Below are 17,772 nucleotides of genomic sequence, written 5' to 3' on the forward strand. Positions count from 1 at the left end.
ATGGGCGAGGCATGGGGTTGACTTGTTCTTGTGACTCTAGGATCTGGTCAGCATGGCGTCTCACGCTGTTCTCCCCAACGTCCACTGTGTACATTAGTGGGCCCTGCCGTGTGCATATTGTTCCTGGCTGCCATTTTTCTGTTCGGTAGTCGCGGGCCAAGACTGGTTGCCCTACATTGAAGCTCCTTGTTGGCTTCTCATGGATGTGCTGGAATTGCTTACTGTCAACATCTCTTCGTACGTTTGGTCTGAGCAAATCCAGGCGAGATCTTAACCTTCGGTTAAAGAACATCATGGCCGGGGCCAGTTGGTGACTGCATGTGTCGCATTCCGGTAGGCGAACAGGAAATTGTCCACCTTATGCTGCAGCGGAATGTTGTCATTGTACATAGCCTTTATTGCCTTCTTAAAGGTTTGTACGAACCTCTCAGCCAATCCATTTGTGGCTGGATGATACGGCGCGGATGTGTAATGCCTTACCCCATTCTTCTTCATAAACCTCCGGAACTCTTCGGACACAAACTGTGGTCCATTATCGGAGCAAATCTGTTCTGGCAAGCCGCTCCTGGCAAAAATGGTCCGTAGGACTGCAATAGCTTTCTCCGTGGTGGTGGAGGACATTTTGATGACCTCGGGCCATTTTGAGTGCGCATCCACGGCTATTAAAAACATTGAGTCCATTCACCAGCAAAATCAATATGCACCCGTTGCCATGGAGATGAGGGCCACTCCCATGGGTGTAGAGGGGCATGTGGTGGTGCATTTTGGACTTTCTGGCATCCTGAGCAGCTCTTGGTCAGGTCCTCGATTTGTTTATCGATTCCCGGCCACCACACATAAGCCCTGGCAAGGCTTTTCATTTTTACCCCTCCCAGATGACCCTCATGAAGCTCATTGAGCACTCTATCCCTTAACTTGGATGGAATTACCACTCGGGATCCACACATCAAGGTCCCCCGGCACACTGACAGCTGTTCTCTCCTTGTCGAGAATGCTGGCAACAATGGGTCGCCATGTGCTGGCCATCCCTTCACCGTCAAATCATATACCCGAGACAGTGTCGGGTCATTTCGGGTCTCCTTTTCTATACGAGCGTTAGTTACCGGTAGGTATTCAACTATAGTCGAATGAAATATTTCGACAGGATCCACTGCTGGTGCTTCCTCCGCAGTAGGCAGTGGCAGGCGTGATAGCCCATCAGCATTTCCATGCTGTTTCGTGCCCTTATATTCAATCTCATAGTGGTGCGCCCCTAGAAAGAGTGACCATCTTTGTAGTCGTTGCGCAGTCATCACCGGAACGCCCTTCTTCGGATTAAAAATGGAGACAAGAGGCTGGTGGTCAGTCAGCAAGGTGAATTTCTGCCCGTGCAGATAGTGATTGAACTTTTTCACTCCGCACACTAGGCTGAGGGCCTCCCTGTCAATCTGGGCGTAGTTACGCTCGGCTGAGGTTAGTGATCATGACGCAAAGGCTATTGGCCTCTCTGAGCCGTCTGAGAATTTGTGCGACAGCACCGCTCCAATGCCGTAGGTTGACGCATCACACGCCAACCGAATTGGTAGTGCTGGGTTGAAATGGGCCAATACCTCTTTCGATGTGATTAGTGTTTTGCTCTTATGGAAAGCTCGTTTACATTCATCACTCCACTTCCATGGCACTCCAGTTTGCAGTAGGGTGTTCAGTGGGTGTAGTATTGTAGACAAATTTGGCAAGAACTTCTGGTAGTAGTTTACCAGCCCGAGGAACGACCTCAGTTGTGACACGTTTTCCGGTGCTGGAGCCTTGACTACTGCCTCAATCTTTTCTGGGGACTTATGTAACCCCTCTTTATCGATAACGTGGCCACAATACGAGATCTGTTTTTTAAAAAACTCGCATTTGGGGCGGTTAGCTCGGAGCCCATATTCCTTCAATCTAGTGAGCACCTGCTCCAGGTTTGCGAGGTGATCACTGTCATTTTCGCCCGTGACCAGGATGTCGTCCAAATAACACTGGGTCCCTGGGATCCCTTGCAGGACTTGTTCCATTGCCCTTTGCCAAATAGCCGGAGCTGATGCTACCCCGAATACCAGCCGGTTGTATTGGTAGAGACCTTTATGGGTGTTGATTGTGAGGTATTTTTTTGATGCTTCTTCTACCTCCATTTGCAGATATGCCTGGGCCAGATCAATCTTAGTGAAGCGTTTCCCTCCAGATAGTGAGGCGAAAATATCTTCAATCCGTGGAAGTGGATATTGCACGGTGTGAAGGACTGGGTTCACTGTTACCTTAAAGTCCCCACAGATGCGAACCTTCCTGGGTTCCCCAGGCATGCTGCTCAATGACTTTTTCATCACAGGGATGATGGGTGTAGCCCACTCGCTCCAGTCTACCTTGGACAGTACTCCTGAACGTTCTAAACTCTCCAGCTCTGCTTCGACGGCTGGGCGGATCGCATAAGGTACCGGTCTGGCCTTAAAAAATTTTGGGCTTGCGTTTTCTTCGATTTTAATTGTTGCTGTCATGCCTTTTAGTGTTCCGAGTCCTTGCTGGAACACTTCTTGCGCGTCGGTTAGGATCTTTGACAGTCGCCCAGGTGTGACGTCGTCATCCTTTTTGGCAGCCACAGTCAGTGCTTGTATGGAATGCCAATCCAGCTGTATTTTCCGGATCCATTCACGTCCCAGTAATGGTGGTCCTCCATCTTGCAATACATACAGGTCTAGTTTTGGTGTTTCCTTACCGTTATATATAACGGTCACCCTTATTTTTCCTTTGGGGTAGACTTTTTGCCCCGTGTACATCTTCAAAATAATTTTTGTGTCTCTCAAGGGTATGTGTGAGAATAGCCGCTCATAGTCCCGTCGGTTTATGACTGTTAGGGCTGATCCTGTGTCCAATTCCATTTTTACCTGGACTCCTGCTATCTTGAGAGTGACCCAAATGGTTCGGTGATCCTCCGTTGTGATCACATTATGTAGTTTCAGACAACTCAGCTCCCTGCTTTTGGAGTCGGTATCACTCTTTTGTTCGTCTGAACTATTCTCCGTCACCTTATCTACCTTCTTGTACTTTTCTTTTGGAGATCTCTTATTGCTGGTTTTCTTTCCCGACCTGTAGACTCGTGCTATGTGTCCTACTTTTCCACACTGTCTGCACACTTTGTCTTTGAACCAGCAATCATTGTGGTCGTGTGTTGTTCTGCCGCAGCTATAGCACTTCTCTGTTCTGTATGACATTTCGTTTGTGCCATATACTTGCGGTCTCTGTTGTATCTCTGCAGCGCCCCGTGCTGCTGCTTCATATGATACCGCAATGCTAAAAGCCTTGTCCAGCGTAAGATCCTTTTCAGATAAAAGCCATTTCTGGGTTCCTTCACTTTGAAGCCCACACACGTCTCTTAAATCTCCTCTTCATCTTCTCTGCTCTAAGGAGAACAATCCCAGCTTCTCTAGTCCCTCCAGATAACCCCAAATGAGGGGTTTTAATGGAGTAGATAGGGAGAAACTGTTTCCAGTGGCAGGAGAATCGATAACCAGAGGACACAAATTTAAGATAATTGGCAAAAGAATCAGGGAGGATAGCAGGAGAATTCTTTATGCAGTGAGTTGTAGTGATCTGGAATGCACTGCCTGAAAGGGCGGTAGAAACAGATTCAATAGTAACTTTCAAAAGGGAATTGGATAAATACTTGAAAAGGTCTGCATGCCAAGGAGGGGAGTGGGATTAACTGGATAGCTCTTTCAAAATGCCTGCACAGGCACAATGGGCTGACTGGCCTCCTTATATGCTGTAAGATGCTAAGATTATGGAGCAAAATCTAGACCTATGTCTGCCAGACCATTGGCGGTGCGATCCCAACATCAAATATGCCTTACCCTCTCTTTCTCTTCTCATCTTTCTGGCAAGACCATTTCCTCCATGACATCATTGTTCACTCGTCCATTTAAAATAAAGTTTGTTCATTTATTCTCAGACTTTTGTTTATTATCTTTGTCTTCATCTGTCTGCCTTAGTTGCTGTCATCAGCACAGCTGTATTAATGATTACATTATATATGTGGCTGAAGCACGCACACAATTTATTGTTTCTTTTTAGTTAATTCAGACCCTGGAATAAAGTTGTCTGAGTAGCAGATACATTGGCTGTAATTCTCTTTTGATTCATTAATGAAGTCACTGACTGGGGAATCAGTCATTTTGCTGTTGACTCTTTGTTGCTGTAGCAGTGACTGCAGGCGGCTTTGATTCATTGCTGGGTGGAGAACAGCAGTGAAAGGTTGGAGACTGTTGCTGTATGCATAATGTTGGGAACAGCAGTTGGGTTCAGTGCATCTCATACATTGCATTTGGTGGAGGAGGATGAGCAACAACTAGAAAGGACAACTCATGTGGCCCGTCAGGCACACAGTGACCTCATGCTGTTATTAACCACAGAGGGGTACACTGTTCCAGGCAGAAGCACCTGGGAATAAGAGGGGAGTGATTGCTTAGGAGGCTCTGGCCTAGAAGTTGGATTAGGCCCAAAAACAGGAGGTGTCAAGGGCCAGCGCTATTTGCCTGCTCCCGTTGAAAGTGGTCGAGGCAGCACACAAAATTGGTGCAGCCTGCCCATTATAACGATTGGAGGGCTGCTCTTAGCGTTAAACGCGCTGCTGATTGCCTTAGCGCTCAACGGGCGGGCCAATATCGGGTGCAGTCTAATGGCCAGTAATGTTTCGTCTAGGCTCACTCCACTACTTAAAGGGGAGGTGCTCATGAGGCACCTCATTGTCAGTCAGACTGAAGACATGGCTCAGTAACCAAGGGAGCGAGCACAAAGGTTCTCGGATGCTACACTGGAGGCCTTGGTTCTGGCCGTACAACGGAGTCAGGCTGCCCTGTTCTTGCAGGGTGGCAGGAGGCCATCTAAGGCCACTTGCAGAAGGCTCTGGGAGGAGATAGCTAACTCCGTCATGGCCACCAGTTTGGTCCCAAGGACGTGGACCCAGTGCCGAAAGATGTTTAATGACCTCACACAGCAGGTCATGGTGAGTGAAGACTTCAGCAAATGCCATATCCCACCCTCTGCACCACAAGCCTCACAAACTACTCAATGCACCACACCCCCAGCACTCACCTACTAACAATCTCTAACAACCACCACTCAGACCTCACAATCAGCTTCACCTCAGCCTCACAACCTTACCACTGCTGCAACACTCACACCCACATCTCACATCTTGCACACATTGACAGCTATTCAACTATGGGCAGGCACATCACCCAAATACATTGCACCACACTCACTAAAAAACTTTCCTTTCTCTTGCAGGCCAAGGTGGCACACAATCAGAGAGAGCAGTGGCAGATGGGAGGGGACCAAGCTGCTAAACAAAACCTGCTTGTCATTTTTGGAGGGGCAGTGACCGAGACTGTGACAACGGGAGAAGTTGAAGCCCTTGCTAATAATGATGGTATTGTCATTCGTAATCATTCTTCTCACATCCCACTTCCCGCTCATCCCACAATCTCTTCTCACTTACATGCTGCTGATGGTGTTTTTTATTATTCGTTCATGGGATGTGGGCATCACTGGTAAGGCCAGCATTTATTGCCCATCCCTAACTGCCCTGGACAAGGTGGTGGTGAGCCGCCTTCTTGAACCGCTGCAGTCCGTGTGGTGAAGGTACTTCCACAGTGCTATTAGGGAGGGAGTTCCAGGATTTTGACCAACGACGATGAAGGAATGTGAGATATTTCCAAGTCAGGATGGTGTGTGACTTTGAAGGGAACTTGTAGGTGATGGTGTTCCCATGCGCCTACTGTCCTTGTCCTTCTAGGCGGTAGAGGTCGCGGGTTTGGGAGGTGCTGTTGAAGAAGCCTTGGGGTGTTGCTGCAGTGCATCTTGTAGATGGTACACACTGCAGCCATGGTACGCCGGTGGTGGAGGGAATGAATGTTTAAGCTGGTGGATGGGGTGCCAATCCAGTGGGCTGCTTTGTCTTGGATGGTGTCGAGCTACTTGAGTGTTGTTGTCCATCACACTCCTGACTTGTGCCTTGTAGATGGTGGAAAGGCTTTGGGGAGTCAGGAAGTGAGACACTCGCCAAAGAATACCCAACCTCTGACCTGCTCTTGTAGCCATAGTATTTATGTGGCTGGTCCTGTTAAGTTTGGTCAATGGTGACTCCCGGGATGTTGCTGGTGGGGGATTCGGCAATGGTAGTGCCGTTGAATGTTAAGCGTCGGTGGTTAGACTCGCTCTTGGAGATAGTCATTGCCTGGCACTTATGTGGTGTGAATGTTATCTGCCACTTATCAGCCCAAGCCTGAATGTCATCTAGGCCTTGCTGCATGCGGGCACGGACTGCTTCATTTTCTGAGGAGTTGCGAATGACACTGAACACTGTGCAGTCATCAGCGAACATCCCCACTTCTGACCTTATGATGGAGGGAAGGTCATTGATGAAGCAGCTGAAGATGGTTGGGCCTAGGACCCTGCCCTGAGGAACTCCTGCAGCAATGTCCTGGGGCTGTGATGATTGACTTCCAACCACCTCAGCCATCTTCCTTTGTGCTAGGTATTACACCAGCCAGTGATGAGTTTTGCCCCCGATTCCCATTGACTTCAGTTTTACTCGGGCTCCTTGATGTCACAGTCAGTTAAATGCTGCCTCGATGTCAAGGACAGTCATTTTCAGCTCACCTCTGAAATTCAGCTCCTTTGTCCATGTTTGGACCAAGGCTGTAATGAGGTCTGGAGCCGAGTGGTCCTGGCGGAACTCAAACCAGGCATCAGCGAGCAGGTGAAATAACAACTGAAAACGCTGGAAAAACTCAGCAGGCCAGGCAGCATCTGTGGAGAGAGAAACAGAGTTAACGTTTCAGGTCAAACTGGGCATCATTGAGCAGGTTATTGGTGAGTAAGTGCTGCTGCTTGATAGCACTGTTGACAACACCTTCCATCACTTTGCTGATGATTGAGAGTAAACTGATGGGGCGGTAATTGGCCGGGTTGAATTTGTCCTGCTTTTTGTGGACAGGACATACTTGGGCAGTTTTCCACATTGTCGGATAGATGCCAGTGTTATAGCTGTACTGGAACATCGTGGCTAGAGGCTTGGCTAGTTCTGGAGCACAAAACTTCAGCACGGCTGTCGGGGCCCACAGCCTTTGCTGTATCTGGCTGAAGATGGTTGCAAATGCTTCAGCCTTGTCTTTTGCACTCAGGTGCTGGGCTCCACTATCATTGAGGATGGGGATATTCATGGAGCCTCCTCCTCCCATTAGTTGTTTAATGGTCCACCACCATTCACGACTGGATTTGGCAAGGCTGCAGAGCTTTGATCTGATATGATGGATATCTTGCTTTCCCCTCGTCCCCTCACCAGAACCCGACCCTTGTGCCTTTCTGCTTTCACATACCCAAGACATGCCAGCACCACAGCCTGTCCACATGTTGTGGAGGAGAATGATGCAGGACACACTGTCACTGCATCTGCCACGCGCAGACACCAGCTCAGAAATTGGCACTGCACGGAATGTAGAGGGTGGTATAGAGGCGGGATCTGCACATGGTGAGGCACCAGGCGCGAGTGAGCTGCAGCCAGGCCAGGGGGAAAGGGTTGCTCGGGGCCTGCTCCCCAGAGGGCAAGGTCGCGCATGGGTTCTGTTGCACAGGACTCAAATGATGACCTTGATGGGGCTGCCTTCAGAAGAAGGGTGATGGTCATGCACACTGAAGTGCAATGGCAAGTCTGCCAGAAAGCCTCTTGTCAATGTCTAAGAGCATGGAGGAGTCCAGCTCCAACATTGGACTGGGCTTTGCGCAGAGCTTGGAGCTCACGATTTCTAGGATGGAAATGATGGAAAACTCCAGGAGTGACCTTGTCGACCCAGACATGGTACTGGGTGTGATGGGCAACGTTGCGCTTGCAGCACAGGCGGAAGCGACCCAACGTCTCAGTGCTGCAGTGGAAGCTCAGACTGCTCTCCTGCAGGGTCAGCTTGCTGCCACCCAAGCTCAGACTGCTGCCATCTTGGCTGGGATTAACACTGTCAACCGGGGCTTGCAGGGTGTCACAGCAGTTCAGCAATCTGTGTTTCAATAGATGGCTAGGAATGCTGAAGTGCCACCCTGGGGGGGAGTGGCAGTGTGTCTGTGGAGCATGAACCTACTGTCCTCTCTCAGGATGACAGCATTCTTCCTCCCACCACTGCCACTCCACCATTGCCCTTGTTGCTACCTGTCATCCAGCCATCCCAGACTTCTGCCGCCCATGCTGAGGTGGTACAGTGTACAGCTGGGCCTTCTAGGCCCAGAGCTGGTCGAGGGCGCCCTGCAAGGCCATCTGAAGTCTCCCCCACTGAAACTCAGCAGCCTTTCACCAGCCATTCTGCAGCCACTGTGGGAGCACTTCGTAGGAGCACAAGATCAGGAAAGGGCACACGAATGACAGGCACTAAGGGATTGCACAAGGGTGATTAGTTGATATTGTAATGTTGATTGGATTCTTATAAATGTTTGGAATGTTTGTTTTGTGATGGTTCTCATTTCAGCTTTGTGCCTAGGAGAACGCTGTGATATTCCGTGACAGAGGGATGGTATGATGGGGATGTGGTGAGCAATGGGGATCTGGGGTTTCATTCACTGGAATCGGAGTCTGATGATTCGTTCACGGACAGCCCATCCAGAATGGGGATCTGCTGCCTGCCTCCTCCCTTCCTCCTCATCCTCATCCTCGTCCCCCCCCCACTTCTCCTGAGGTTGTCCTGCAATCCCTGGTGGCAAGGGCTGCACCCTCATGATGGCCAAGTTGTGGAGCATGCAGCAGACCACCACAAAATGGCACACCCGCACCGCCGAGTATTGGAGGGCTCCTCCCAAGCAGCCAGAACAGCGGAACTGTTGCTTTAGCATGCTGATGGGCACGAGTGGTGGGGTTGAGGAGGGGAGTCATCAGCCAGGTGTAGAGTGTTTAGCCCTTGTCTCTGTGCAGCCACCCTCAGGTTTGACGTGGTGGCTGGAAGATTGCTGGCACAGCGGACTGGCACAGGATGAACGCATCATGATAGGTGCCAGGATAGCGGGCATTCAGCTTGATGATGTGCTGGACATGGGCGCACAAAACCTGCATGTTAAGTGAGTGGTAGACTTTGCAGTTATGGCACATCTCAGATTTGGTATGTGGTGCCCACAAAGCCACATGTGTGCAGTCGATGGCGCCCTACACCCTGGGGGAGCCCGATATCCTGGCAGAGTTCTGTGACCACCTCCTTGGTGAAGCGGAGCCTCTGAATACACTGCTCTTTGCTTAAGTGGAGGTAGGAGAAGTGCTCTCTGAAGACCCTATTGGGAGCCCTCCTGGCCCTCCTCCTCCTCCCTCTGTGCGCATCTTCTTGTCTTCTTCGCTGTGTCCGCTCCCTCTCCCGAAAATTCTTCAGCGCGAGGGGGACTGCAAGTAGAGGGGGTGGTACTGGACCTAATTCTAGGGAATGTAGCCGGGCAAGTGGTGGAAGTGTCAGTAGGAGAGCATTTTGGCGACAGTGACCATAATTCGGTGAGATTTAAGGTGGTCATGGAAAAAGACAAAGACGGCCCGGAAATAAGGGTTCTAAATTGGGGGAAGGCCGATTTTAATATGATAAGGCAGGATCTGGCCAAAGCGGACTAGGAGCAGCTACTTATAGGAAAATCCACATCAAAGCAGTGGGAGACTTTCAGAAGGGAAATAGAGAGAGTACAACGCCAACATGTTCCCATAAAGGTCAAGGGTGGTACCAACAAGCAAAGGGAACCTTGGATGACAAGGGATATACAAAAATGCATTAGGAAAAAAAGGGGGGCTTTTGGCAGTTACAAAAGACTAAAGATGGAGGAAGCCCTAGAGGAGTATAAAAAGTGCAGGGGCATACTTAAAAAAGAAATTAGGAGAGCGAGGAGGGGCCATGAAATAACACTGGCAAGCAAAATAAAGGAAAATCCTAAGATGTTTTATAAGTATATTAAGGGCAAGAGGATAACCAGGGAAAGGGTAGGGCCCATTAGGGACCAAAGTGGCAATCTGTGTGTAGAGCCAGATGATGTAGGTGGGGTTTTAAATGAATTTTTTGCATCTGTGTTCACTATGGAGGAAGACGATGTAGACATAGAAATCGGGCAAGGGGACTGTAATATACTTGAACATATTAGCATCGAGAGGGAGGAGGTACTAGCGGTTTTAGCAGGCCAAAAAGTGGATAAATCCCCAGGCCCGGACGAGATGTATCCCAGGCTGCTGTGTGAGGCAAAGGAGGAGATTGCAGGGGCTCTGACACAAATTTTCAGAACCTCTCTGGCCACAGGGGATATACCAGAGGACTGGAGAACAGCTAACGTAGTACCATTATTCAAGAAGGGTAGCAGGGATAAACCAGGGAATTACAGGCCAGTGAGCCTAACATCTGTGGTAGGGAAATTATTGGAAAAAATTCTGAGGGACAAAATTAGTCTCCACTTGGAGAGGCAAGGATTAATCGGGGATAGTCAGCATGGCTTTGTCAAGGGTAAATCATGTCTGACCAATCTGATTGAATTTTTCGAGGGGGTGACAAGGTGTGTGGATGAGGGAAATGCTGTGGATGTGGTATACATGGACTTTAGTAAGGCTTTTGACAAAGTCCCGCATAGGAGACTGGTCAAGAAGGTAAGAGCCCATGGGATCCAGGGTGCCTTGGCACGTTGGATCCTAAACTGGCTGAGTGGCAGGAGGCAGAGGGTGATGGTCGAAGGTTGCTTTTGTGACTGGAAGCCTGTGTCCAGTGGGGTACCTCAGGGATCGGTGCTGGGTCCCTTATTGTTTGTGATCTACATAAATGATTTGGATGAGAATGTAAAAGGTATGATCAGTAAGTTCGCAGATGACACGAAAATTGGTGGGGTGGTAAATTGCGAGGAGGAAAGCCTCAAGCTACAGGACGATATAAACGGATTGGTCAGATGGGCGGAAAAGTGGCAAATGGAATTTAACCCTGAAAAGTGCGAGGTGATGCATTTTGGACGGACAAATAAGGCAAGGGAATACACAATGAGTGGTAGGGCCCTAGGAAGCACAGAGGGTCAGAGGGACCTTGGTGTGCATGTACATAGATCCCTGAAGGCAGCGGATCAGGTAGATAAGGTGGTTAAAAAGGCATATGGGATACTTGCCTTCATTAGCCGAGGCATAGAATATAAGAGCAGGGAGGTTATGATGGAGCTGTACAAAACGCTGGTAAGGCCACAGCTGGAGTACTGTGTGCAGTTCTGGTCGCCTCACTATAGGAAGGATGTGATTGCTTTGGAGAGGGTGCAGAGAAGATTCACCAGGATGTTACCTGGGATGGAGCGCCTCAGCTATGAAGAAAGACTAAACAGGCTGGGGTTGTTTTCCTTGGAGCAGAGAAGGCTGAGGGGGGACCTGATTGAGGTGTACAAAATGATGAGGGGCATAGATAGGGTAGATAAAGAGGAACTTTTCCCCTTAGTAGGGGGGTCAATAACAAGGGGGCATAGATTCAAGGTAAGGGGCAGGAGGTTTAGAGGGGATTTGAGGAGGATCTTTTTCACCCAGAGGGTGGTTGGAGTCTGGAACTCACTGCCTGAAAGGGTGGTAGAGGCAGGAACCCTCACAACATTCAAGAAGCATTTGGATGAGCACTTGAAATGCCATTGCATACAAGGCTATGGACCAAATGCTGGAAAATGGGATTAGATTGGACAGGGCTTGATGGACGGCGCAGACACGATGGGCCGAAGGGCCTCTTTCTGTGCTGTATAACTCTATGACTCTATGGCTCTAGAGCCCCCATGACTGTGAGCAAGTGTTGTGAGCAGAAGCCTTTAAATGAGAATGAAGATGTTCTCCACTTGCACCAACCCTCCCTGTTACCTTAGGAACTTTAAACAAGTTTAGAAAGCTGCAAAAGTTGCAGAAAGTTGCACAGAACCAGTCAAACTGAACAAGCATGTCAGCTGCAAGTTGTTGTTGATGATCCCTATAAATAGTGCTGCTGGAGGCTCCTTCCTGCTTGTGAACGCTGGGTCAGCTGGCTGTGATTAACACAGGTCAGTAAGTGGAAGATTGGGCATCAAGTGAGCGTTGCACACTCATTGACGTCACGATCTGCCTAATCTAAATACTTGCCGCGAGCACAGGCATTGGCAGTGCTACCGACCTGCCCAAAATGGCAGCCGCTGCAGGAACCACTGGAAGTGGGCGGAAGCGAGGCAGACACCATTCTTTCTTAAAAATGTGGCCAACGCTGAACCCCCGAATTTCTAGGCCTCATTCTCTGATTTTAACTCCCCACACCTGGTGGAATATAGCTGCCATCCTAATGGGTCTGAATATTAACCTCTTTTGAGCAAGTAAGCAGGACACCCATCCCAAGCTGGTGGGGTCCTGTTTAAATATGCAGATCAGGGCCCGATGACGTCACGGGGAACTGATCTGCTATTTTGGTCCGAGGCCTGAGCGGGGGAGCAATGGAGAATTCATCGTCATGCCAAACCTGTCGGAGGGGGATCCTGGGCCAGAAGGGTTCCAGGCAGGTAAGTTTTACATTTCTTTGAGGTTTCCTTGTGGGCCAGGAGAAGCAGGAGTGCGCCTTACCCCGCACTTCTTCTCCCCCACCACCCCCCACCCAATATGAAAGTTATGCGAATGTGGTTCAGCTGCTACGATCGGCCGGGCCTCCATGTCCCCGGACTCCTCGGGTGCACCGCCCCCTTTGAGGCTCACGCGCACTATAACCACCACCCCCCCTTTAAAATTGGGGCCTTAGACTAAGCTGGGAAGCTCTAATGGAGCTCTGCCAAATTGATAAGGCCATAAAGAGTGCAAACCAAGTATTGCATTTCATTTCTAGAGGAATAGAATACAAAAGCAGAGAGGTTAAATTTAAATAGAACCTAGGTCGGACCACATTTGGAGAACTGTACAGTTCTGGTCTCCATATTACAAAAATTGCCCTCACCTACTATCCCTCTGGGTCCTTCAAGGTCAGCACAGGGAACATTAATTGCATCCAGCAGTTTACTGTGAGTTGGCAGATGCCTTATTCTGCAGAGTCCAGAATTTGTTGGAAAAATTCTGAGGGACATTATTAATCGTCATTTAGAAAGGCATGGATTAATCAAGGACAGTCAGCATGGATTTGTTAAGGGAAGGTGGTGTCTGACTAACTTGATTGAAGTTTTTGAGAAGGTAACAAGGAGGGTTGATGAGGGTATTGCATTTGATGTAGTGAATATGGATTTTAGCAAGGCTTTTGATAAAGTCCCACATGGCAAACTAGCCAGAAAAGTAAAAGCCCAGGGGATCCAAGGGAAAGTGGCAAGTTGGATCCATAATTGTCTCAGTGGCAGGAAGCAACGGGTAATGGTCAACGGATGTTTTTGTGACTGGAAAGCTCTTTCCAGTGGGGTTCCACAGGGCTCAGTACTAGGTCCCTTGCTTTTTGTGGTGTATATCAATGATTTAGACTTCAATGTAGGGGGCATGATTAAGAAGTTTGCAGATGATACAAAAATTGGCCGTGTGGTTGATAGTGATGAAGAAAGCTGTAGACTGCAGGAAGATATCAATGGACTAGTCAGGTGGGCAGAAAAGTGGCAAATGGAATTCAATCCGGGCAAGTGTGAGGAAATGCATTTGGGGAGGACTAACAAGGCAAGGGAATACACAATAAATGGTAGGATACTGAGAAGTGTAGAGGAACAGAGGGACCTTGGAGTGCATGTCCACAGATCCCTGAACGTAGCAGGAGAGGTAGGTTAAGAAGGCATAGGGGATAATGAGGCATAGAGCATAAGAGCAGGGAGATTATGCTTGATCTGTACAAAACACTAGTTAGGTCACAGCTAGAGTACTGTGTACAGTTCTGGCCACCACATTACAGAAAAGATGTGATTACACTAGAGAGGGTACAGAGGAGATTTATGAGGATGTTGCCAGGACTGGAGAGTTTTATCTATGAGGAAAGATTGGAGAGGCTGGGGTTGTTTTCTTTAGAACAAAGGAGGCTGAGGGGAGACTTGATTGAGGTGTATAAAATTATGAGGGGCCTAGATAGAGTAGATAGGAAGCACCTATTTCCCCTAGCAGAAGGGTCAATAACCAAGTGGCATAAATTTAAAGTAATTGGATTATAGGGGAGTTGAGGAGAACTTTTTTCACCCAGGGGGTGGTGGGGGTCTGGAACTCACTGCCTGAATGGGTGGTAGAGGCAGAAACACTCATCACATTTAAAAAGTACTTGGATATGCACTTAAAGTGCTGTAACCTACAGGGCTACGGACCAAGAGCTGGAAAGTGGGATTTTTTTCCGGCCGGCACAGACACGATGGGTTGAATCGCCTCCTTCTGTGATGTAAATTTCTAGGATTGTATGATCCACAATTTTGACACCTCTCTTACTCATCAACAGTGCCAGCAGACCAGAGCAGCACAATTCTAGAGATCCACCAGCTTCCTCAGAGTACTGGATGCCATTCATTACATATATGTGGCCATTCAAGCTCCTATGCACAATGCTCTTCCCTACCTCAATGAAGAGGGTGTTTACTCCATAAATGTCAAGCTTGTCTGCATTGCAGACAAATGCAGGCAAATTCCCAATTTCCTGACAACTCCCACAATGCCTTCATATTAAGGGAATCTTCTGTGCCTATGACATTCACCCATTTTTGCACTTTACCCATCTAGGCTTGACAAAGCCTAGTCAGCAAACCCATATATTCTACAAAATTGCTGGCGACAAATAAATTCTTGTCCTTATAAAGGGATTTAAATGCCTGTTAAGGCCCTTAATATGCTCATTAAAAACAGGTTGCAGCCATGATCCAATGGGCTACCCATTTTACACTAAAGTGACTAGTATACATGGAAAAACCAGCAAGATTGCACCTTCTGCTGTGTACTTAACAATGCTCTCAAAGTAAAACATAGGCATCATTACTCCCTACTCACCACAAAGAACAGTCATTTTCAGGCTCCCATTGTTACTGGTTGAATTGCAGTAGTGCTGATATATAAGGAGCAAATTTGACACCATTGGGTCCCAAATCGAGATTGCTTGATGTCAGAAAGTGTTATTAGTGAAGAGCTGTTGTGATGAAGTTAGTGGTCATATCGTTTCATTATACAGTGACCACCACCTATGCTGCTTTGTGATTTCAGCCTTTTTTCAATTTTGAGTTCATCAGCAGATGGAATGGTTTATCCATTAGAAGCAGAGTTTTGATAATCAAATAGGAAGGTTGAATTTCAGAATAATTAAATACTCAATACTTTGTACCTGACAGTGATTTTCAAAGTTAAAAATATCATAAATAAAATGTAATAATTATAGGTATTTGGAGTGCCAGTAGTTTTAAGCTGACTTATTGGGCTAAATCTTGCTGGAGTGGGGTACCTTCACCAGTTAGACTTTTTCCTGCACCCTTCAGCTCGAAATGTTTTTGTGCTGTAACTTACTGGAAGTGCGAGCTGGTAACGGTGCGGTGAGGGCAAGAAGGCATCTGGGACCTCAGTGAATGCTGGGACCAACAGGCTATCTCCTTAATCAATGAGATTTAAGGATTGAGAAAGAAACAAAGAAATAAAGAGAAAGGAAGAAAAATTGGATTAATAGAGAGAAAAAAAGAGACAGAAAGGAAAAGTAGAAACAAAATGACATCTTAAACTTGAAATTTTTTAAAACTCTAAGAAGAATTTACTACATGCAGGAATGAGATTGAACACTTTAAATTGTTTCCTTTCTGGGCCAGAGAGGTTGATTGGCATTGCATTAACAATTGTCACATTATTAATAGGGTAATTATGCTTTTAATCACCAGCCTTAACTTTCTGCGGCGAGTTTAATGGGCCATTAATGTGCAAATCCAGCAATTTCTTAAAAATAAGGGCGAGATATCGATTGTGCGAAGCAAACAGAGGGGCAACATAAATTGATCAATCAGTTCTGATGATTCATGTCTCATGGCACATCACTTTGTTGGACAATTTGTGCAGAATAGCGATGTGCATCATTGGCACACCATTATTTTTCCAGCAAGGTTTGGCCCATTACCGTTCCTATACATTCCTATGTAATACCATACAGTAAAACAAAGAGTCCAGAGGTATATCAAAACAGTTCTGTTTTCCGTCAGTGTGCACATTCTGTTTTTGGGGTACATCTTCAACAAATTTCTGCCTCCTTCTGAGCAGCCTTTCTTTTCTAACTTCTAGCTAGCACCTCATAGAGCCATAGAGTTATACAGCACAGAAAGAGGCCCTTCGGCCCATCGCGCCCACGCCGGCCATCAAGCCCTGTCTAATCCAATCCCATTTTCCAGCATTTGGTCCATAGCCTTGTATGCTATGGCATTTCAAATGCCCATCCAAATGCTTCTTGAATGTTGTGAGGGTTCCTGCCTCTACCACCCTTTCAGCCAGTGAGTTCCAGATTCCAACCACCCTCTGGGTGAAAAAGTTTTTCCTCAAATCCCCTCTAAACCTCCTGCCCCTTACCTTGAATCTATGCCCCCTTGTTATTGACCCCTCTACTAAGGGGAAAAGTTCCTTTCTATCCACCCTATCTATGCCCCTCATAATTTTGTATACCTCAATCAGGTCCCCCCTCAGCCTTCTCTGCTCAAAAAAACAACCCCAGCCTGTCCAGTCTTCATAGCTGAAGCGCTCCAGCCCAGGTAACATCCTGGTAAATCTCCTCTGCACCCTCTCCAAAGCAATCACATCCTTCCTATAGTGTGGCGACCAGAACTGCACACAGTACTCCAGCTGTGGCCTTACCAGCGTTTTGTACAGCTCCATCATAACCTCCCTGCTCTTATATTCTATGCCTCGGCTAATGAAGGCAAGTATCCCATATGCCTTTTTAACCACCTTATCCACCTGTTCTGCTGCCTTCAGGGATCTATGTACATGCACACCAAGGTCCCTCTGATCATCTGTCTTTCTTAGGGTCTTACCATTCATTGTGTATTCCCTTGCCTTGTTAGTCCATCCAAAATGCATCACCTCACACTTTTCAGGGTTAAATTCCATTTGCCACTGTTCCGCCCATCTGACCAACCCATCTATATTGTCCTGTAGCCTGAGGCTTCCCGCCTCGCTATTTACCACCCCACCAATTTTCGTGTCATCTGCAAACTTACTGATCATACCTTTTACATTCACATCCAAATCATTAATGTAGACCACAAACAGCAAGGGACCCAGCACCGATCCCTGCGGTATCCCACTGGACACAGGCTTCCAGTCACAAAAACAACCTTCCACCATCACCCTCTGCCTTCTGCCACTAAGCCAGTTTTGGATCCAATGTGCCAAGGCACCCTGGATCCCATGGGCTCTTACCTTCCTGACCAGTCTCCTATGCAGGACTTTATCAAAAGCCTTACTGAAATCCATGTAAACCACATCTACTGCACTACCCTCATCCACACACCTAGTCACCCCCTCGAAAAATTCAATCAAATTGGTCAGACATGATCTTCCCTTGACAAAGCCATGCTGGCTATCCATAATTAATCCCTGCCTCTCCAAGTGGAGACCAATTCTGTCCCTCAGAATTTTTTCCAATAATTTCCCTACCACTGATGTTAGGCTCACTGGCCTGTAATTCCCTGGTTTATCCCTGCTACCCTTCTTGAATAATGGTACTACGTTAGCTGTTCTCCAGTCCTCTGGCACATCCCCTGTGGCCAGAGAGGTTCTGAAAATTTGTGTCAGAGCCCCTGCAATCTCCTCCTTTGCCTCACATAGTAGCCTGGGATACATCT

The sequence above is a fragment of the Somniosus microcephalus genome, chromosome 7, assembly GCF_052327205.1.
Source record: "Somniosus microcephalus isolate GS21.2 chromosome 7, FLI_Smic_1.0, whole genome shotgun sequence".
Classification (NCBI taxonomy): Eukaryota; Metazoa; Chordata; class Chondrichthyes; order Squaliformes; family Somniosidae; genus Somniosus; species Somniosus microcephalus.